Below are 20,505 nucleotides of genomic sequence, written 5' to 3' on the forward strand. Positions count from 1 at the left end.
TCTTGATCACTGTCAAATATTTATTATATATATTGTTTGTGAGGTGAAATGAAGGTCACACCATGGATATAAGTAAGGTATTGTAATATTTTGTAATTCTGAATTTTAACAAAATTTCTTTGGAGCAAATTTGTGTTTGCTTGTGTAGTTTTCCATACCTATCATTTTAGCACCTTAGAACTAATCCAGCTGTTATTTAGTAATGATACTTCTGTAAAATTCTCTAGTAGAAATTGTATCAAAATACATGTGCTCTCTCTTCCCTTTCTGCATGGATATCTCTGTCCCTACAAGAAGGAGCTGTGGTAAAAATGCTACATATTTTCACTAGCCAGTAATATTAAATAAACAATTTCTCCTGACTATTTCTCCCTACACACTGAGTTGGTAACAATAGGAAATAATAGAGCTACTTATTTTAAAATTATATTGATAATTTTCAAAAATACTCTGGGGTAGAAATAAGACTCCTTTTATGCATTAGCATCCAGTCAGATTTTAATAACATTTTATAATGTAAAGTTACTGATATTTGAATATGTGGAACATTTGTTTTTCCATTGTGTCTGTTAGAAATGTATTGTGTTTTTTGTGGTGATACTTTTAGTACTATGCAGATTATAGTTTTGGGTATCAGGATTTCTTAACACTTTAGGTAAAAAGTTTTTCTTTTTTAAAGGGTTAGGGTTAAGGTTTTGTAAGAACATGTTTTAGCTTTATATAGCTTATGACATAGACTTCTGCAATAATTTTAAAACATACCTTTTTAAAATACTCTGTTTGGGAGGGGTGCCTGGGTGGCTCCGTCGGTTAAGCATCCAACTCTTGATTTTGGCTCAGGTCATGATCTCGAGGTCGTGAGATCGAGCCCCGTGTTGGGCTGGCTCTGAGCCTGCTCAGGATTCTCTCTCCCCTCCCCGCCCCCCTCCACCATTCACATGCACACACTCAAAAAAAAAAAAAAAAACCCAAAAAAAACTTGTTCAGGGTTAGAAGAGCCATCTAGATGGGATGTCTGATTTTTCTTAGGTCCTTCATGATGTTCAGATTCTTTTGCATGTTCTCTGTTGAGCTATTTTTGTCTTGCTCCAGAAGTAAACTCTTTTGAACGTCTGTAAGTATGTTCTTTCAGGAGCTGTGCCCAGTCCACCCATTCACTATTTGCAAGGAAACACTGCTTTCCTAATGAAAATCAAGCTCAGACCTTCCAGTTTGGTTTCTGATGGCAGGGAGTGCAGGTGGACTGGGTGGCTTAGAGTCAGTCCGAGGGACTCCCTTTCTTCTGGGCTTTCTGTTAATTACAACTGCTACCACCATATTTATCTTTTGGGAGAATGTGTGTTAGTTTCTTTTAACACTTTGGCCCAAAAGGAGACACCATATGTCATAATTGAGACAAGGCTGTAGTGTTCATAGACATTTTAAGGACATCATTACTGAGTACTACCGAGTAATGAAGGGATGAACACAGAGGGAACTCCGACATATGAACTTAGGCATCCCAACGTTAGGGCTATGGCATGTTCGTCTTCAGTTCGTTCACACTCCCGACTGGACATAAGTGCCTTTTTGCATTTAAGAAAAAGGTTCCCCCATTGAGCATATGTTTTCTCTGGGCTGATAGATAACACAGAGCTGTCCCTTTTAGGCACATGCCTCCTTCTGCAGGCTGAACTGGCTATGGCCAGCGTGCGGCGTGCCAGGGCATGATGTCCGCTGCCAGTTGTGCTCGCAACCTGGGCTCCTTTGTGCCTTCTGTTTCACAGCTGAAGCCCTCTCCTTTTTGGCAGTTGGCACTAGAAACAAGCTCATCTTTCTGCTAAGACTATCTCCTCACCAAGGTAGGACAGAATCTGGCCTACAACATCGTGCAAGAGCTGCTTATGCTGGTCACAGTGGAGTTTTTATCCTACACCAGGTCTCTGTATTTTGAAGGTTCATGTTGGTTTTCACTTTTGTGTTTGCAAAACTGTGTTAGCTCAGGCAGCTACAATAATATACCATAGACTGGTTGTCTTAAACAGCAACATTTATTTCTTATACTTCTGGAGGCTGGATCAAGGATCCATGATCAAGGAGCTGGAAGATTCAGTGTCTGATTAAGTCCTTCTTCTTGGTTTGCAGGCTGCCATCTGTCTGTCTTTTCTTTCAAGATTTTATTTATTTGAGAGAGAGGATTCATGCGAGTGTGTGTGCACACACACGAGTTGGTGGGGGGGGGCAGAGGCAGAGGGAGAGGGAGAAGCAGGCTCTGCACTGAGCACAGAGCCTGACATGGGGCTCGATCCCAGGACCCCGGGGATCATGACCTGAGCTGAAGGCAGATGCTTCACCAACTGGGCCACCCAGATGCCCTTCAGACTGCCATCCTTTTGATGCATCCCCGTATGGTGGAGAGAGATAAAGTCTCTTCTGTGTCTCCTCTTATAAGGGCACTAATCACATTTATTAGGGCTCCACCCTCAGGAGCTAATTACCTCCCAAAGTCCTCACCTCCAAATACCATCACCCTGGGGAATAAGGCTTCAATATGTGAATTTTAGGGGGACAGAAACCTGTCATCCACAGCAAAAACTATATTGCTTAATAAAATAATGCTTGATGAAGTTCATGCATTTTTACTACATGCCAGAAACTAGCCTGGGAATTTTGCATATTGGAATTAACTGAGTCCTTACAACAATGCTGCATAGCAGCTACTGTTATAATACTTATCTTACATAGAGGTAAGGAAACTGTGTCACATGGGAGATACATAACTTCTCCGGGTTTGCCTGGCTATTAAGTGGGAGAGCCATATTCAAACCCAAGCTGTTTGGCCCCATAGCTCACACTATAAACCACTGTGTTCATACAAATATGTATTGCCCTAATTTGATTCTGTGTGTGTGTGTGTGTGTGTGTGTGTGTGTGTGTGTGTGTATTTAAAGATTTTATTTATATATTTGACAGACCATAAGCAGGGGGGGTGGCGGGCAGGGGGAGAGGGAGAAGCAGGCTCCCCGCTGAGCAGGGAGCCAGATGTGGGACTCCATCCCAGGACCCTGAGATTGTGACCTGAGCCGAAGGCAGACGCTTAACCAACTGAGCCACCGAGGTGCCTGTATTTATATTTTGATAGAAGGAGCTCAGGGCTGGAAACCTGGAGACTCTGGCTTTGTTACTAGACCACATTTGTGACTCTGGCAGTGTGGCTTTTTTGATCCTCAGTTATTTCAGGTATAAAACAGGGTGATTGTACAATGTTCATTGTTAAATTCCCTTCTCGTTCTAAATGCTTGGCTTGTGGTATGTTCTCATATAGGCTCTAAGGTTCAGTGGTCTCTACCAGCTGCGAGTCCCATCTTTCAAATGCTATGTGACTGAAGAAAGAAAGAAGAATGTTATTAAACCTCATTTTAAAAAGTTGTTTGAGTTTTTCAACGATGAAACGTGGACTTTCTCTTTATAATACCCGTCACACAGTCAGGTAATAGTTGAATGGTGGGTGTAGTTTGAAGTGTGAGTGTTTTTAGACTTTAGTGGAGATAAGATATTGAAAATTGTTCCTTACTAATTTTTTAAAACTTCAAGTACTTTTATGCATGCTCTATGTATGTGTATGTGTATATATCATATAAATATTATATTATATTTTATGGAACATGAAATCTCAGTTTAAGGGATTTTTATCATATTCATTCAACAAATATTTATTGAATACCTACTATGGTACCGTGCTTGATGCTGGAGTATAGAGAGGATAAAGAGAAGATAACTTGCCCAAATGGAGTTTACATTCCAATGGTAAAGGCAGCCGATCAACAAGTAAATAAATCAGTGAATAAAATCAGGAGAAGGTATGATACCTCCTGGGCAAGAAGTAGCAGCTTGCTGTGTTAGAGATGGGGTCAACTTTTAAATAGGGCCGTTTGGGAAGTCCTCTCAGAAGCGGTGGCATTTTAACCGAAAGCTGACAGAGGAATAAGAAGGATCCAGCTCTGGGAGGACAGTGGGCAGAGGTACAGGAAGGGGTGGGAGGGAATAGCATTTTTGTCCAGTTTGAAAGATTGAATAATGGCTCCCAAAGTGACCCAGGTCCTAAACCCTGGAACCTGTGAATGCTACCTTCCATAGTGAAAGGAATTGCATATGTGGTTGAGGATGTTGAAATGGTGACATTGTCCCTAAGTACAAGTGTCCTTATAAAGGGAGGCAGAGAACTGAGAAGAAGGCCAGGTGACAGAAACAGAAGCAGAGTTTGAGAAGATGGGTGAAGGGGTGAGGAACCAAAGAATGCAAAGAGTGCAGATCTGGATGCTGGAAAAGGCAAGGAAATGGATTCTCCCCTTGAGCTCCCAGAGGGAGTGCAGCTCTGCCAACACTCTAACTTTACTCCCTTTATACTCGTGTTTTGGACTTCTGGCCTCCAGGACTGTTAAGAGAACAAATCTCTGTTGTTTTAAGCCACAAATTTGTGGTAATTTGTTATAGCAGCAATGAAAGACTAAAACAGATTAGTATTGGTAATTAACTATTGGTGGAAATATGGAGGTTCAAGGCTCTGATGCTAAGGGCTCAGAAGAAAATGAGGAACTTGTTATTGGAAACTGGGGAAAGCACATGTTTAATATATTTGCATAAAGTTTAACTGAATTATGTCTTATGGTTTTATGGAAAGGAGAATATACAAGCGATAAACTTGAATAGCTGAGGACATTTTGAAGCCAAGTGTTGAAGGTGCTGTTGGTTTCTTCTTTTTTCTTTTCTTTTTTCTTTTTTGCTCAAGTGTAATTAACATACAATGTTGCATTAGTTTTGGGTGTACAGTATAGTGATTCAGCAATTCTATACGTTTCTCAGTGCTCATCAAGATAAGTGTACTCTTAATCCCCTTTATCTGTTTCACCCGTCCCTCCTGCCTACCTCCCCTCTGGCAACCACCAGTTTGTTCTCCGTATGTAAGAGTCTGTTTTGTTTTGTAAATCCTACATATGAGTGAAATACGGTATTTCTCTTTCTCTGTCTTATTTAACTTAGAATTATGCCCTCTAGGTTCATCTGTGTTGTTGCAAATGGAAGGTTTGATTCTTTTATGTGGCTGTGTAATATTCCATTGCATATATATACACCAAATCTTCTTTATCCATTTACTTGTCGATGAACACTTGGGCTGCTTCCATATGTTGGCTATTATAAATAATGTTGCATTAAACATGGGGTGTATACATTTTTTTGAATTAAGTGTTTTTGTTTCTTTGGATAAATACCCTGTAGTGCGATTTGTGGATCATAAGGTAATTCTGTTTTTAATTTTTTTTAAAGGTTAATTTTTTTTATAGAGACAGCAAGCGGGGGAGGGAGTAAGGGCAGAGGGAGAGAGGGAGTGAGAATCCTCAAGCAGAGTCCCTGCTGAGTGCAGAGCCTGACATAGGGCTCAATCCCAAGACCCTGAGGTCAAGACCTGAGTCTAAATCAAAAGCCAGATGCTTAACTGAATGAGCCACCTAGGTACCCCTGTTTTTAATTTTTTGAGAAACCTCCATGCTGTTTTCCGCAGTGGATGTACAAATTTTCATTCCCACCAACGGAGCAGGAGGGTTTCTTTTTCTCCACAAACTCACCAACACTTGTTATTTCTTGTGTTTTTTATTTTAGCCATTCTAACAGGTGTAGAGTTGTATCTCATTGTGGTTTTAATTTGCATTTCCCTGACAATTGATAATGCTTAGCATCTTTTCATGTGTCTTTTGGCCATCTGTCTGTCTTTGGAAAAGTGTTTCTTCAGGTCCTCTGCCCATTTTTAATTGGATTATTATTTTTTTGTGTTGAGTTGTCTAAGTTCTATATATAGCATGGGTATTAACTCTTTATCAGATATGCCATTTGCAGACATCTTCTCTCATTCAGTAGGTTGCCTTTTTGTTTTGTTGATGGTTTCCTTCACTGTGCAAAAGCTTTTTATTTTGATGTAGTCTATAGTTTAATTTTGCTTTTATTTAACTTGCCAGAGGAGACATATCTAGAAAAATGTTTTTATAGCTGATGTCAAAGAAATTATTGCCTGTGTTTTTTTCTAGGAATTTTACGGTTTCAGGTCTCATTTAGGTTTTTAGTCCATTTTGAGTTTATTTATATGTGTGGTATAAGAAAGTGATCCAGTTTCATTCTTTTGCATGTGGCTGTCCAGTTTTCCCAATGCCTTTTGTTGAAGAGACCATCTTTTCTCTGTTGGATGTTCTTGCCTCCTTTGTTTTAGATTAAATGACCAAAAAGCATGGGTTTATTTCTAGACTCTGTTGTGTTCAGTTGATCTGTGTGTTGATTTTTGTGCTAGTACCATATTGTTTTGATTACTACACTTTGTAGTATATCTTGAAATCTGGGATTGTGATACCTCCAGCCTTGTTCTTTCTCAAGATTGCTTTGTCTATTCCGGGTCTTTTGTGATACCATGCAAATCTTAGGATTATTTGTTCTAGTTCTGTGAAAAATGTTGTTGGTATTTTGACAAGTATTGCATTAAATCCGTAGATTGCTTTGGGTAGTATGGACATTTTAACAGCATTTGTTCTCCCAATCCGTGAGCATGGAATATCTTGCCATTTGTTTGTGTTATCTTCAGTTTCTTTCATCACTGTGTTATAGTTTTCAGAGTACAGGTCTTTTACCTTCTTAGTTAATTCCTAGGTATTTGATTCTTTTTCGTGCAATTGTAAATAGGATTGTTTTCTTAATTTCTCTTTCTGCTACTTCACTGCTAGCATATAGAAATGCAGAAGATTTCTACACATTATGTATCCTGTGACTTCACTAAGTTCATTTATCGGTTCTAGTTGTTTTTGGTGGAGTCTTTAGGTTTTCTATGTACAGTATCATGTCATCTGCAAAGAGTCAAAGTTTTAATTCTTCTTTACAATTTGGATGCCTTTTGTTTCTTTTTGTTGTCTGATTGCTGTGACTAGCACTTCCAGTACTGTGGTGAATAAAACTGGTGAAAGTGGACATCCTTATCTTGTTCCTGACCTTAGGGGGAAAGCTCTCAGTTTTTCCCCATTGAGTATGATGTTAGCTGTGGGTTTTTCATGTATGGCCTTTATCATGTTGAGGTATGTTCTTCTAAACCTACTTTGTTGAGGGCTTTTATCATGAATGGATATTGTACTTTGTCCAATGCATTCTCTACATCTATTGAAATGATCATATGGTTTTTATCCTTTCTCTTGTTGATGTGATATGTGACATTGATTGATTTGTGAATGTTGAACCACCCTTGCATCCCAGGAATAAATCCCACTTGATTGCTGTGAATGATTTTTTTAATGTATCATTGGATTTGAGGATTTTTGCGCCCAGGTTTGTCAGGGATATTGGCCTCTATTCCTCTTTTTTTTTGTAGTGTCCTTTTCTGGTTTTGGTATCAGGGTATTGCTGGCCTTGTAAAATGAATTAGGAGGTTTTCCTTTCTCTTCTATTTTGTTTTGGAATAGTTTGAGAAGACTAGGTATTAACTTGTTAAATGTTTGGTTGAATCCACCTGTGAAGCCCTCTGGTCCCGCACTTTCATTTCTAATTGTTGCTTATGGTAAAATGCAGGAAGAAATTCTGCCTGTGGAGTACAGCTTCAGTGTATGCCTGAGAGTCCCAGTGTGCCTTTGCTGATGCCTGCCCTCCAGACCATACTTTAAATAGCAAGGTTGTAGAGAATCATATATATTTATTTAGTGTTAAACATATGTCATGTGTACAGGAGTTTGAATTTGCTCATCAGCTTTCAAAATGTTTACCACTGACCGTGACTTAACTGATCTAATTAAAATGGTCTAAGCCAGTATATAAGAAGTGTGTATTCTCTTACTTCAGAAACTTTATTGGCATGTCTCCTGTGCTGGGTTAAACAGTGTTCCCCAAATTCATGTTTACCTGGAACCTGTAAATGTGACCATATCTGGAAATAAGGTCTTTGCAGCTCTAATCAAGTTGAGATGAGGTCATACGAGATTAGGTGGCCACCAGTCCAATAACTGGTGTCCTTATGTGATGAGGAGAATTTGGACGCAGTGACAAACAGGGAGAATGCCGTGTGAAGGCGGGAACAGAGATAGAAGTTATGCCATTATGCTGCCGCCAGCTGAGGAATGCCAAGGACGGTTGGCAGCCACCAGACAGACAGTACGAGAGAGGCATGGAACAGATCATTCTTCTGAGATCCCAAGAAGGAACCAACCCTGCTGACCTCTTGATCTTGGAGTTCAGTTCTCATGGGAGAGAATAAATTTCTGTTGTTTGAAGCCACCCAGTTTGTGGTATTTTGTTATGGCCGCCCTGGGAAATGAATACATCTTCTAGTAAGTAAAAATTAGGTAATGAACTCTAGCAAATTAAAAAAAAAAAAAAAAGAAAAATGTGACTTTTTCACAGTGTCAATGTTTACTATGGCTGCTTTCCAAATTTGGAGTTCTGGAAGTTTAAGTTAGCTACCATAGCTCCTTGGTAATGCCTAACCTTTTGCTCCAGGTAAGATTTAGAGTGAGGTAAAAAGATCTTGAACACAGAATCAACATTGATATCAGTCTGAGAAGGGACAAGAACTAGAAGGAAGGTTGCGTAAAGTGGTGCCAGGTCTTCTGCAGTTTGTTTCTTTACTTGTAATTTTTGCTCTGGGCTGGCAAGGGAAATAATAGATAGTCTCTACAGAAGTCAGCTCTTAAAAATGATTTTTCTGTCATTCTTTTCCTCTGTCCTGTCAACCCCACATGACCTTTTTTTCCCCTCTGTGCAGGACTTAGAAATGTACTTTGAATGTAAGCAGTTGCTTATAGCAATGCAGAAGTAAAAAGATGCCTTATTTTGTAGAATAGAGTTGTCTCTGGAAATTTTGCTTTAAGTACATTCAGAAGTTATTTTTCCCTCTTAGTTTTTCTACTGTAGAATGAAAGATTTTTTCCTTCAAAAAAAAAACCCAAAATGTATTTTAAAAATTATTTAAAAGTAGATAAATGTATGCTATTAGCAAATAATAGAAATATTTTTAAAAAGAGTATTTATCAGTAATTCACAATAGCAAAATATACTGTAAGGTTAAAAAAACACAAATCCACTATAGAGGTATAAGAAGAGGCATAGATAGGGGCGCCTGGGTGGCACAGCGGTTAAGCGTCTGCCTTCGGCTCAGGGTGTGATCCCGGCGTTAAGGGATCGAGCCCCACATCAGGCTCTTCCACTGTGAGCCTGCTTCTTCCTCTCCCACTCCCCCTGCTTGTGTTCCCTCTCTCGCTGGCTGTCTCTATCTCTGTCAAATAAATAAATAAAATCTTTAAAAAAAAAAAAAAGAAGAGGCATAGATAAATGCACTGATGTTCCACATTTACAATGGAAAGTATCAATATGTTAAGATGGCAGCTATCCCCACATTATTTCATAAATTCAGTTCCACTCAAGAACTGAATACTTAAAACATTTTTCAGCACAGACATTTTTAAACTTTGTAAAAGTAAAGAGAATAGTTTAATGAACCTCATGTGCCCATCATCCAGCTTTGATGGTTACCAGCATTTTGGCAATCTTGTTATAGTTCCAGGGATTTAAGGGGAGAATGTATTGTTTTATATTCCTGGAAATTTTTATTTATTTATTTGAGAATGTGCCTGCAAGTGGGTGGGGTGGGGGTGGGAGAGGAGCAGAGGTAGAGGGACAAGCAGACTCTGCCCTGAGCATGGAGCCCCATGCAGGGCTTGATCTCATGACCCTGAGGTCATGACCCTGAGATATTATCTGACTGAAACCAGGAGTCAGACACTTAACCTACTGAGCCACCTAGGGGCCCCTTCCTGGAGAATTTTAAAACAGGTCCAGAGATTGTCATGCCATTTTTACCTGTAATTGCTTTTCCTGTAATCTCTAGCTTAGTACTACTAAGCTAGTCTAGTCCATTATCGTACCTAAAGAAATGAATATTTATTCCTTAATATCATCTAATTTTCCATCCATATTCAGATTTCTCAGGTTGTCTCTAAAAAGGCTTTTTATCGTTGTTTTATTTGAATCTGGATATAAACACGGTCCTTACACTGTGTTTGATTATTTGATTTTTATGTCCTAAGTCTCTCTTATTTTATAATGGCCTCCCCATTTTTATTTTATGCAGTTGATTTGTCGGGTGTGTGTATGTTTAAGTGTGTGTGTGATGGTGGTGTGAACCCGATGCCTCTCTTCTTCCACCTGAGGCTTTAGCATCCACTGATGACTAGGGCCCCAAATCATTATTTCCTTGGGGGCTGAAAAACAGTACATGTCTAATTATGTCATTCCTTATACTTTTATTCGAAAGAATTCTTTATGGATCTTATCCCTCATCAGCTGTATAGTTAGTTACCCTGAAATAGTTTATACCAGAAAGGCAGGATAAATGCTTGATTTTTTTCTTTTATCAGTTTTCAGAGTAATGAGCTGATGCCTACTTGGCTATCTACTGTTGCATAAAAAATTACCTCAAAACTCAAGGGGCATAAAACAACTGTTTTATTATACATCATGATTTGATAGGTCAGACATTTTGGAAGGCTTGACTGTCAATTTTGTTCTCTATGGAAGGTGTTCAGCTGGTGGATGGGCAGGTCTGGAGGGTCCAAGATGGTTGCACTCACGTGTCTGGCATCTTGATAAGGGTAGTTAGAAGGGTAGGCTCCCCTGGAACTGTTGATCAGAGAGTCTATACATGTTCCCTCAGGCATGGTAGTTTCAGAACAGTTGGACTTTTTCCATAGCAGCCCAGATTTCCTGGAGAAGGAAAGAATTTGCAGCCATCTTTAATCTGCCATGATATCCTAGCAAATTCTACTGATGACCCATGATTTAAAAAAATTTAATATCATTATTGATTCATGAACTTTTATATATTTGAGGTCTTTAATCTGTTTCACTCATTAGTTTTATTGATACTCAAATTGTCACATTGTTGCCCAGTTGGGGCCCCTTTAAGTTGGATCTTGTGACCTTTTGATACAACTTCATTATTACTTTTGTGGTTTAAAAAATATGTATATATATATAAAATATATAACATAAAATTGTCATCTTAACCATTTTTAAACGTACAGTGTTGGGCAGCATCACCACTATTTCCAAACTTCTTCATCATTCCAAATAGAAACCCTGTAGCCATTCAAGCAATAACTCCCCATTCCCTCCTCCACCAACCTCTAATCGAATTATTGTCTCTATGAATTTGCCTATTCTAGGTATTTTATATAAGCGGAATCATACACTATTTGTCCTTTTGCTATTGGCTTATTTCAGTTAGCATAATGTTTTCAAGGTTCATCCGTATTGTAGAGTATATCAGAATTTCATTCCTTTTTAGGCTAAAAGTTCCATTGTATGTATATACTACATTTTGTGTATATCCATTCATCTGTTGAGGGACACTTGGGTTATTTATACCTTTTGACTATTGTGAATGATGCTGTGATGAACATTAGCATACAAATGAGTCCCTGTTTTTAATTTTTTTGGTTATACACGTAGGAGTGAAATTGCTCATTCTTAAGGTAATTTTATGTTTAGTTTACAAAGAACTGCCAAACTGTTCTCCACAGAGGCTACACCATTTTACTTTCCTACTAACAATGTATGAGGGTTCCAGTTTCTCTATATCCTTGCTGAGACTTGTTAAATTTCCTTTTTTTTTTTTAACTATAGCCATTCTAGTAGGTGTGAAGTGATATACAGTATGGTTTTGATTTGCAGTTCCTTAACGACTAATGATATCGAACATCTTATCATGTGGTTCTCAGCAATTTATGTGTCATCTTTAGGGAAATGTCTATTCAAGTCTTTTGCCCTTTCAAAAATTGGGTTGTTTGTCCTTTTGTTGTTGAGTATCAGAGTTCTTTAGATATTTCTGGTATTGAATCATAATTAGATATATTATTTGCAAATATTTTCTCCCATTCTATAGTTTGCTTTTTCACTTCCTTGATAATGTCCTTTGATGCACAAAAGGGGTAAATTTTGATCAACTGGAATTTTTTTCTTTTGTTTCTCATGCTTTTGTTGTCATATCTAAGAATCCATTGCCAAATCCAAGATCATGAGGACTTACCCTGTGTTCTTTTTCTAGCAGTGTAATGGTTTTAGCTCTTATGTTTAGGTTGTTGATTCATTCTGAGTTAATTTTTGTATGTTAGATGAGTGAATGGTCTGATTCCATTACTTTGCATACAGAAATCCAGTTGTCCTAGCACCATTTGTTAAAGAAACATTTCTTCCCCCATTGAGTGGAAATGACACCCTTCTTAAAATTCCTTTGGCCATAGATGTATTGGTTTATTTCCAGACTCTCAGTTCTATTCCATTGGTATGTATGTCTATCCTTATGCCAGTACCTCAGTGTTTTGCTTGCTGTGGCTTTATAGTAACTTTTAAAGTCAGAAGTGTGAGTCCTTCAACTTTGCTTTTCTTTTTCAAGATTGTTTTGGCTATTTGGGTCCTCTTGGAATTCCTTATGAAAGTGGCTCTTGGTATTTGATAGAGTTTGCATTGAATCTGTAGACCACTTTGGCTAGTACTGACATCTTAACAAGGTTTTGGATCCATGAACGTGAGATTTCCTATTATTTAGGTCTTACATGATTTCTTTCAGCAATGCAATATTCGGTAGTTTTCAATATATGATTTTTTCACTTTTTTGGTTAAAGTAACCCCTGGTATTTATTCTTTTAGATGCTATTGTAAATTGTTTTCTTAATTCCTTTTTCAGATTATTTATAACAGGTATATAGAAACACAACTGACTTTCATGTTGATCTTGTACTCTGCAGCTTGGCTAAATTCATTTTTTAAGCTCTAATATCTTAGGGATTTTGGTAATTTTTTTTAAATTTTATAAATAAGATCAGGTCATATTCAAATAGAGATCTACTTTTTTCGCTTTTGGACACCTTTTATTTTTCTTGTCTAAGTGTTGAATAACTGGTGAAAGTGGGCATCCTTGTCTTATTACTGCTCTTAAGGGGGAAATCTCTCAGTCTTTCACCCTTGAGAATGATGTTAGCTGTGGTTTTTTTTGTAAATATGCTTCATCGTTTTGTGGAACTTGCCTTCTCTCCCTGCTTTTTAGTACTTTTATCATGAAAGGATATTGGATTTTGCCTAATGCTTTTTTCTTGTCAGTTGTGATCGTCATGTGGTTTTTTTCTTTTGTTCTATTAATGTGGTATTACATTGGTTTTCTTACATTGAAACTCTCTTGCATTCCTGGGTGAATCCAACTTGGTCATGATATGTAATTCTTAATATGCTCTTGGGTTTGGTTTGTTAGTATTTTGTTGAGAACTCCATTCTTTTTTGATAGTTTTGTTACTTCCTAGAATAACAAGTTGTCTTAGTCTCACCTTGCATGTTTCATGACCTAGCCCTGGAATCAGTCATTTCTGAAAATAGTCCTTGTCCTTTTAGTGAAAACAGTTCTTGTTCCTTTTAGTGAAAATAGTATTTAGAAACTACAGTTTGGGTTATTGCTTTTCGGTGTTTGTAGTGGTCAGAGCTAGGAAATACCTAAAAATACATACATATCTGTGAAATCATATACACATGCACACATGTGTATTCATGGTAATATAATAATACACTATATGTTTATTTTAAATTAAGTGAAAAACTGAGGCTTCTAATTCAAATGATAGATTAGTAGGGCTGCTTTGATTTTGTATTGGTATCCCTTTTCTTTTGGCTGTAAGTCCGGCTTCTTTATGATACTACTCATTTGATTCATCCTATGATATAAGAATAATAGTTTAAAAATAACAATACCAGTATTTCTATTTACAAAAAGTCTACAGAACGCCATTTAACATTTCTTTGCAGTTCTTTGCCTCCTCTCACCATCTTAGGCTACATCCCTGTGGAGAGAGGTGCAGTGAAAGTTCAATATTTTAAAGTAACTTGAAGTAACGATTTTCTCTTTGTGTTTATACTATCAACTTGATGTATAGTTTAGTTCATTTTCTATTTCAAGAATTGCCTTTCCTTTGTTTTTATATAATTTTTGAAAATTATGTACTATTCCATGATTTCAAGGTCTCCATTTTAAAACAGGATATATAAAAAGAGATCAATCCATGTCCCTTTTTATTTGTGTTAATTTTAGTTTCTTCTTTATTCCAGTTATTTTTTTTTAAAGATTTTATTTATTTATTTGACAGAGATAGCCAGTGAGAGAGGGAACACAAGCAGGGGGAGTGGGAGAGGAAGAAGCAGGCGCATAGCGGAGGAGCCTGATGTGGGGCTCGATCCCATAACGCCGGGATCACGCCCTGAGCCGAAGGCAGACGCTTAACGACTGAGCCACCCAGGCGCCCCTATTCCAATTATTCTATAAACACTGTACTTCCTGTTGCATTTTTACTTAACAATAAACAAAACAATATGCATGATATGGAGATTTCTCCATAGTAGTTTGTGGAGATTGTCCTTACTCCTTTTCTAACTGTACAATACTGATCCAAGAGGTGTTCTTTACACGTGGTTTGATAAACTTCCTCAAGTTCACATAGTAGAGAGCCATGAATAGCCAAGACACAGAGAAGAAAGTTTGTGCTTTATTAGTTTTCAACACTGGTTATAAAATTTATTATTTAAAAGCATGTTTTTAGTATTGGGATAGAAAATAGATCAGTGGAAGAGGACAGAGAGCCAGAAAAGTACCCACATAAATGTGGGAACTGCATGCATAATAGAGATGGCATCACAGTGTCACCGGGAAAAGAGTGAACTGTTTAATAAATTGTGGCAAGATACTTGGCCATTGATATTAATAATGATAAAAAACTAGATCCCTTCCGTACACTAGGGTCAAAAATAAATATCACATGGTGAAGACATCAGAAATAGATTTTTTTAAAGATTTATTTATTTTAGATAAAGTGTGAGCAGGGGGAGGGGCAGCAGGGAGGGAGAGACAGAGAATCCCAAGCTGACTCTGCGCCGAGCACAGAGCCTGATGTGGGCCTCAAGATCATGACCTGAGCCAAAACCAAGAGTTAGATGCTAAATGAGCTTAGCCTCCCAGGAGTCCCAAACTTCTAAAATTTCTTGAAGTAAATGCAAAAGGATATGTATTTTTTGATATCTGGGTAGAGAAACTTTTCTCAAATAAGAAGCACAATTCATAAAGGAAAAGATAAATAGATTGGTATACACTAAAATAAAAACCTTGTATATGACCAAAACACAGCATATACAGTTTAAAGGCAGACCACATAGTAGACTTGTAACAAATGTAACTGCTAGATTTGTGTTTAAAATGGGTGATGGACCACTCATAAATCTGTAAGAGAAAGCGAAATGATTCAGAATCAAAATAGGAAGAGAGTATGACTAGTCTGTTTACATAAAAAGAAATTCAAATATCCGACACATATATAAAAATAGGTTCAATCTTACTCATAAAAGGTGATATGCAATTTGAAACAGTGTCCATCAGGTAGTCAAAAGTGAACTGTCTGCCAATACCAAATGTTGATATAGAAGATGTGGGCAAACAGGAACTCCGGTATATTCCTGTGGCAGGTGTCTGCCCTAAAGAAACTTTTGCACTTGGTTCATAGGAGTTTATTCAGCACAGTTATAAGAGTGAAAAATGGGTAAACATTGAAATTATGCATCAGAAAAGTGTAGGTAGATAAACCGTGGCTTATTCATACCACAGAATACCATACAGCAGTTAAAATGAATAGACTAGATTTGTAGTGGTTTAAGTTTCAAACCAAAGGTCAGATGGAGAAGATGTGGATCCACAGAATCTTAGGCATGTGGCTGGTAGAAGTGTAGATTGTTCTATAAATTTGGAAAGCAGTTTGATATTATATCATAGAATTGAAAATCCATATACTTTACAATTTAGCTCTTTCAATACCAGTTATGTATCTAGGAGAAGAAACTCTTGCCATGTATATCAGGCACATATATGTGATGTTCATGACAGCATTGTTTAATAGCAAAAATTTTGCAAACAGCCCAGATGTTTATTGAAAGGAAAGTAGAAGAATAAAGTCTGCATATTCATATAGTGGAATCCTATATAGCAATCATACAACATGCAACGATATGGATAATTTTTTTAACAACTTATTTGCCCAACTGGTATGGCAGAACTAGTAGTGGGGATGATACTCAATTGCAGCTAATTGTTTTTGACAGACACCCTGGGGATAGGGCTTTTCTTACTTAGTGAGCTCTGAGTGACACCAGATAATAATGCTTTGTGAATGGGGCTTTTCCAGGGATATGAGATAGGTCAAATAGTGACAATGTTCTGGAGATGGTGGTTTTGAGGAGATCCAAACCTGGAGGCTGCAGAGCTACAGGTTTTTGTCAGTTACTGTCTTTGGGAGGCTGCTGGTTTGTGAGGTTGCTTGTTTTTAAAGCTACTGCGGAGCTCAGGAGAGGCGGATACCGTAGGCCATACTGAAATGTCATAAACTCAGCTGTTCTAACCGAGGCTTAACAGTTTTTCTAGGATAATGCTAGAGTTTCATAAGCCTTTGGTTAATTTCCAGAATTTTGAGAAGTTGATTTTCACAATTGTGCCAGCGTTTTCATTGTTTTTATGGATGGGAGCATTTACACCGGTCCTTATTTCACTATTCTGGTAGTTCTGTGCCTCTGCTCCCAGTATGGATGAATTTTAATAGCAAGTGGAAATAGTAAATCCCTGATGATTACATATACCATTTACAAATTTTATAAACTTAGAAACAACTAAAAGAATACATACATATATAATTACATTATATATGTATATGTATTTATATGTGGGGTGTGTGTGTGTATGTATATATAATGCAAAAATACATGAACATATAACTCGAAAAAGTATAGGATTCTGGATAATGGTCATCTTAGGTAGGGGCAGACCTAGGGATAGGATTGAGGATGCATGAGAACATGTATAATATACATAATACGTATATTATAATTAAGGTCCAGTTTTATTTTGGAGTAGTGAGTTCATTTTTATTACATCATTAAAAACGTATATACAAGCAGAAAACATTTTATGGTTGTGATTGCTTTCACATTAACATGTGACATGGGGAATGTTACACAATGGAGTTTTATAAAGGTGCTTTGACCTGAACTTTAAAAGCCATTTTTATGGCTAGAGGAATTACTTAGGGAGCATATCTCTATACAGTCTTACACGGGGACTGCCTAAGTTGGCCTAACTCCTGTATTAGGACAAGACAGATGATTATGAAAGAAGTGATAGGCATTAGTGCCATTTTGAGATGAGTAGTTCTCTAATACTGCCCCTCCTAGGTCCCTGCCCACATTTGCATTCTTTTTTTTTATATAATAACTTTTTATTAAATTATGTTAGTCACCATAGAGTACATCCCGCTTTTTTTGGTAAAGTTCCATGATTCATTACTTGCGTATAACACCGAGTGCACCATGCAATACATGCCCTCCTTAATACCCATCACCAGCCTATCCCATTCCCCCATCTCCTCCCCTCTGAAGCCCTCAGTTTGTTTCCCAGAGTCCATAGTCTCTCATTTGCATTCTTATAACCCTCAGCTTCATAATGTGCTCTGAGGGGTTTAGTAAACATACAGGAGCTGTCAACAGAGCCTGATAAATATCCAGATAATGCTATCCTTACTGAATTTTATACTTAAAACATGATGTTCATGACTTGTGCAAGTGTTGAAAAGATTTTTAGAATTATCGTGTGAAGATTTTGGGGCAATACCCACAGCTGCATTGAATATGAATTGAGCATAATATCATGGAGGCAGGATCAAAATGGAAAGGTAACTAAGAAAATGGAAATTTAAACAATTACAGTTTTCCCGTTTTAAAGAATGAGTGTTTTTAAAATTTCATTTTATTTTAATTCCAGTATATTTAACATACAGTGTTACATTAGTTTCAGGTGTAGAATATAGTGATTGAACAATACCACATGTCACCCAGTGCTCATCATGCCAAGTGCACTCCTTAATCCCTATCACCTATTTCACCCATTTCCCACCTCCCCCCACCCCCCGTCCCGGAAACCGTCAGTTCTCTATAGTTAAGAGTCTGTTTCTTGGTGTCTCTCTCTCTCTCTCTCTCTACCTTTGCTCAATCATATAGTATTTGTATTTCTCTGACTTATTTTGCTTAGCATTATGCTCTCTAGCTCCACCCATGTCATTGCAAATGGCAAGATTTCATTCTTTCTGTGGCTGAATAATACTCCATTGTACGTCCGTGTGTGTGTGTGTGTGTGTGTACATATATATACACACACCACAGATTGTTTATCCATTCATCAGTTGATGGGCACTTGGACTGCTTCCATAACTTATAGTAAATAATGCTGCTATAAACATAGGGGTGCATGTATCCCTGTAAAGTTTGTTTCTGTATTTTTAGGTAAAAACCCGGTAGTACAATTACTGTATCATAAGGTAGTTGTATTTTTAACTTTTTGAGGAACCTCCATATAGTTAACCACACTGGGTGCACTAGCTTGCATTCCCACCAGTAGTGCAAGAGTGTTCCTTTTTCTCTACATCCTCGCCAACACCTGTTGTCTCTTGTGTATTTTATTTTACCCATTCTAACAGGTGTGAGATCATATCTCACTGTAGTTTTGATTTGCATTTCCCTGATGATGAGTGATGTTAATGATCTTTTCATATGTCTGTTGGCCGTCTGTATATCTTTTTTTTGGAGAAATGTCTTTTCATGTCTTCTGCCCATTTTTAATTGGATTTGTTTTTTGGGTGCTGAGTTGTATAAGTTCTTTATATATTTTGGATACTAACCTTTTATCAGATATGTCATTTGCTAATATCTTCTTCTATTCAATATGTTTCCTTTTAGTTGTGTTGATTGTTTCCTTGGCTGTGCAGAAACTTTTTATTTCGATGTAGTCCCCATAGTTTATTTTTGCTTTTGTTTCCCTTGCCTCAGGAAGAATCTAGGAAAAAGTTGCTACGGCCAGTGTCAAAGAAATTACTGCCTGAGTTCTCTTTTAGGATTTTTATCAGGTCTCACATTTGGGTCTTTAATCTGTTTGGAGCTTATTTTGTGTATGACATAAGAAAGTGGTCCACTTTCATTCTTTTGCGTGTTGCTGTCCAGTTTTCCCAACACCATTTGTTGAAGAGACTGTCTTTTTCCCATTGGATATTCTTTCCTGCTTTGTCAAAGCTTAATTGACCATATAATTGTGGGTTTATTTCTGGGTTTTCTCGTCTGTGTTCCATTGATCTGTGTGTCTGTTTTTGTGCCAGTACCATACTGTTTTGATTGCAAAAAGAATTACAGGCCATTATCTTTGATGAACATAGATGCGAAAATCCTCAATAAAATATTAGCAATCTGAATCCAGCAGTACATTAAAAAATCATTAATGTGATCAAGTGGGATTTATTCCTGGGATGCAAGGGTGGTTCAATATTCACAAATCAATCAGTGTCATACATCACATCAACAAGAGAAAGGATAAAAACCATATGATCATTTCAATAGATGCAGAGAACGCATTTGACAAAGTACAACATCCATTCATGATAAAAGCCCTCAACAAAGTAGGTTTAGAAGAACATACCTCAACATGATAAAGGCCATACATGAAAAACCCACTAACATCATATTCAATGGGGAAAAACTGAGAGCTTTCCCCCTAAGCTCAGGAACAAGACAAGGATGTCCACTTTCACCAGTTTTGTTCACCGTAGTACTGGAAGTGCTAGTCACAGCAATTAGACACCGAAAAGAAACAAAAGGCATCCAAATTGTAAAGAAGTAGTAAAACTTTGACTATTTGCAGATGGCATGGTATTCTATGTAGAAAACCCTAAAGATTCCACCAAAAAAAACTGCTAGAACTGATAGATGAATTTAGTAAAGTCACATTCTTTTGCATTTCTCTACACTAATAATGAAGTAGCAGAAAGAGAAATTAAGAAAAAATCCCATTTATAGTTGCACCAAAATAATAAGGTACCTAGGAATAAACCTAACCAAAGAGGTGTCAAATGAGCTGTACTCTGAAAAGTATAAAACACTGATGAAAGTAACTGAAGGCAACACAAAGAATATTGTTAAGATGTCTATACTACCCAAAGCAATTTACACATGTAATGTAATTCCTATCAAAATGCCAATAGCATTTTTCACAGAACTAGAACCAAGAAATTCTAAAATTTGTATGGAAGCAAAAGGAACCTGGATAACCAAAGCAATTTTAAAAAACAAAAAGCAAAACTAGAGATATCAAAATTCTAGACTTCAAGTTATTTTACAAAGGTGTAGTGAGGAATGAGTGTGTTTTAACAGAAGTGTCAACGTGCAGCCTTGAGAATGGCAGTTCCCTCCTGGAAATTTTTTTATTACTGAAAAACGTTCATAGATGCAGTACTGGTAGGGTCAAACAGTATTCCCAAAACTTTTCCTATGTGGAATCCATAGAAAATGGTAATTTTATGGTTTGTTGGGGAAAATAGCAAGGCTTTCATGGCCACA

At 37.3% G+C, this 20,505-nt stretch overlaps 1 protein-coding gene and 1 long non-coding RNA gene across 7 annotated transcripts in view; both read left to right on the forward strand.

Moving 5' to 3' along the window:
• SDK1 (sidekick cell adhesion molecule 1) overlaps positions 1 to 20,505 on the forward strand; it is an 867,584-nt gene that overhangs the window by 114,177 nt on the left and 732,902 nt on the right. The window lies entirely within an intron of this gene.
• LOC117804108 overlaps positions 1 to 20,505 on the forward strand; it is a 135,706-nt gene that overhangs the window by 106,814 nt on the left and 8,387 nt on the right. Inside the window, exon 5 of one of the 2 annotated variants that reach the window (XR_004628307.1) lies at positions 3,305 to 3,582. The exons of the other annotated variant lie outside the window; for it this stretch is intronic. This is a non-coding gene — a long non-coding RNA (uncharacterized LOC117804108). Of the gene's footprint in view, positions 1 to 3,304; positions 3,583 to 20,505 lie in introns of those variants that run through there. 2 annotated transcript variants of the gene reach the window in all.

The sequence above is a fragment of the Ailuropoda melanoleuca genome, chromosome 10 (genome assembly GCF_002007445.2).
Source record: "Ailuropoda melanoleuca isolate Jingjing chromosome 10, ASM200744v2, whole genome shotgun sequence".
In the NCBI taxonomy this organism is placed as follows: domain Eukaryota; kingdom Metazoa; phylum Chordata; class Mammalia; order Carnivora; family Ursidae; genus Ailuropoda; species Ailuropoda melanoleuca.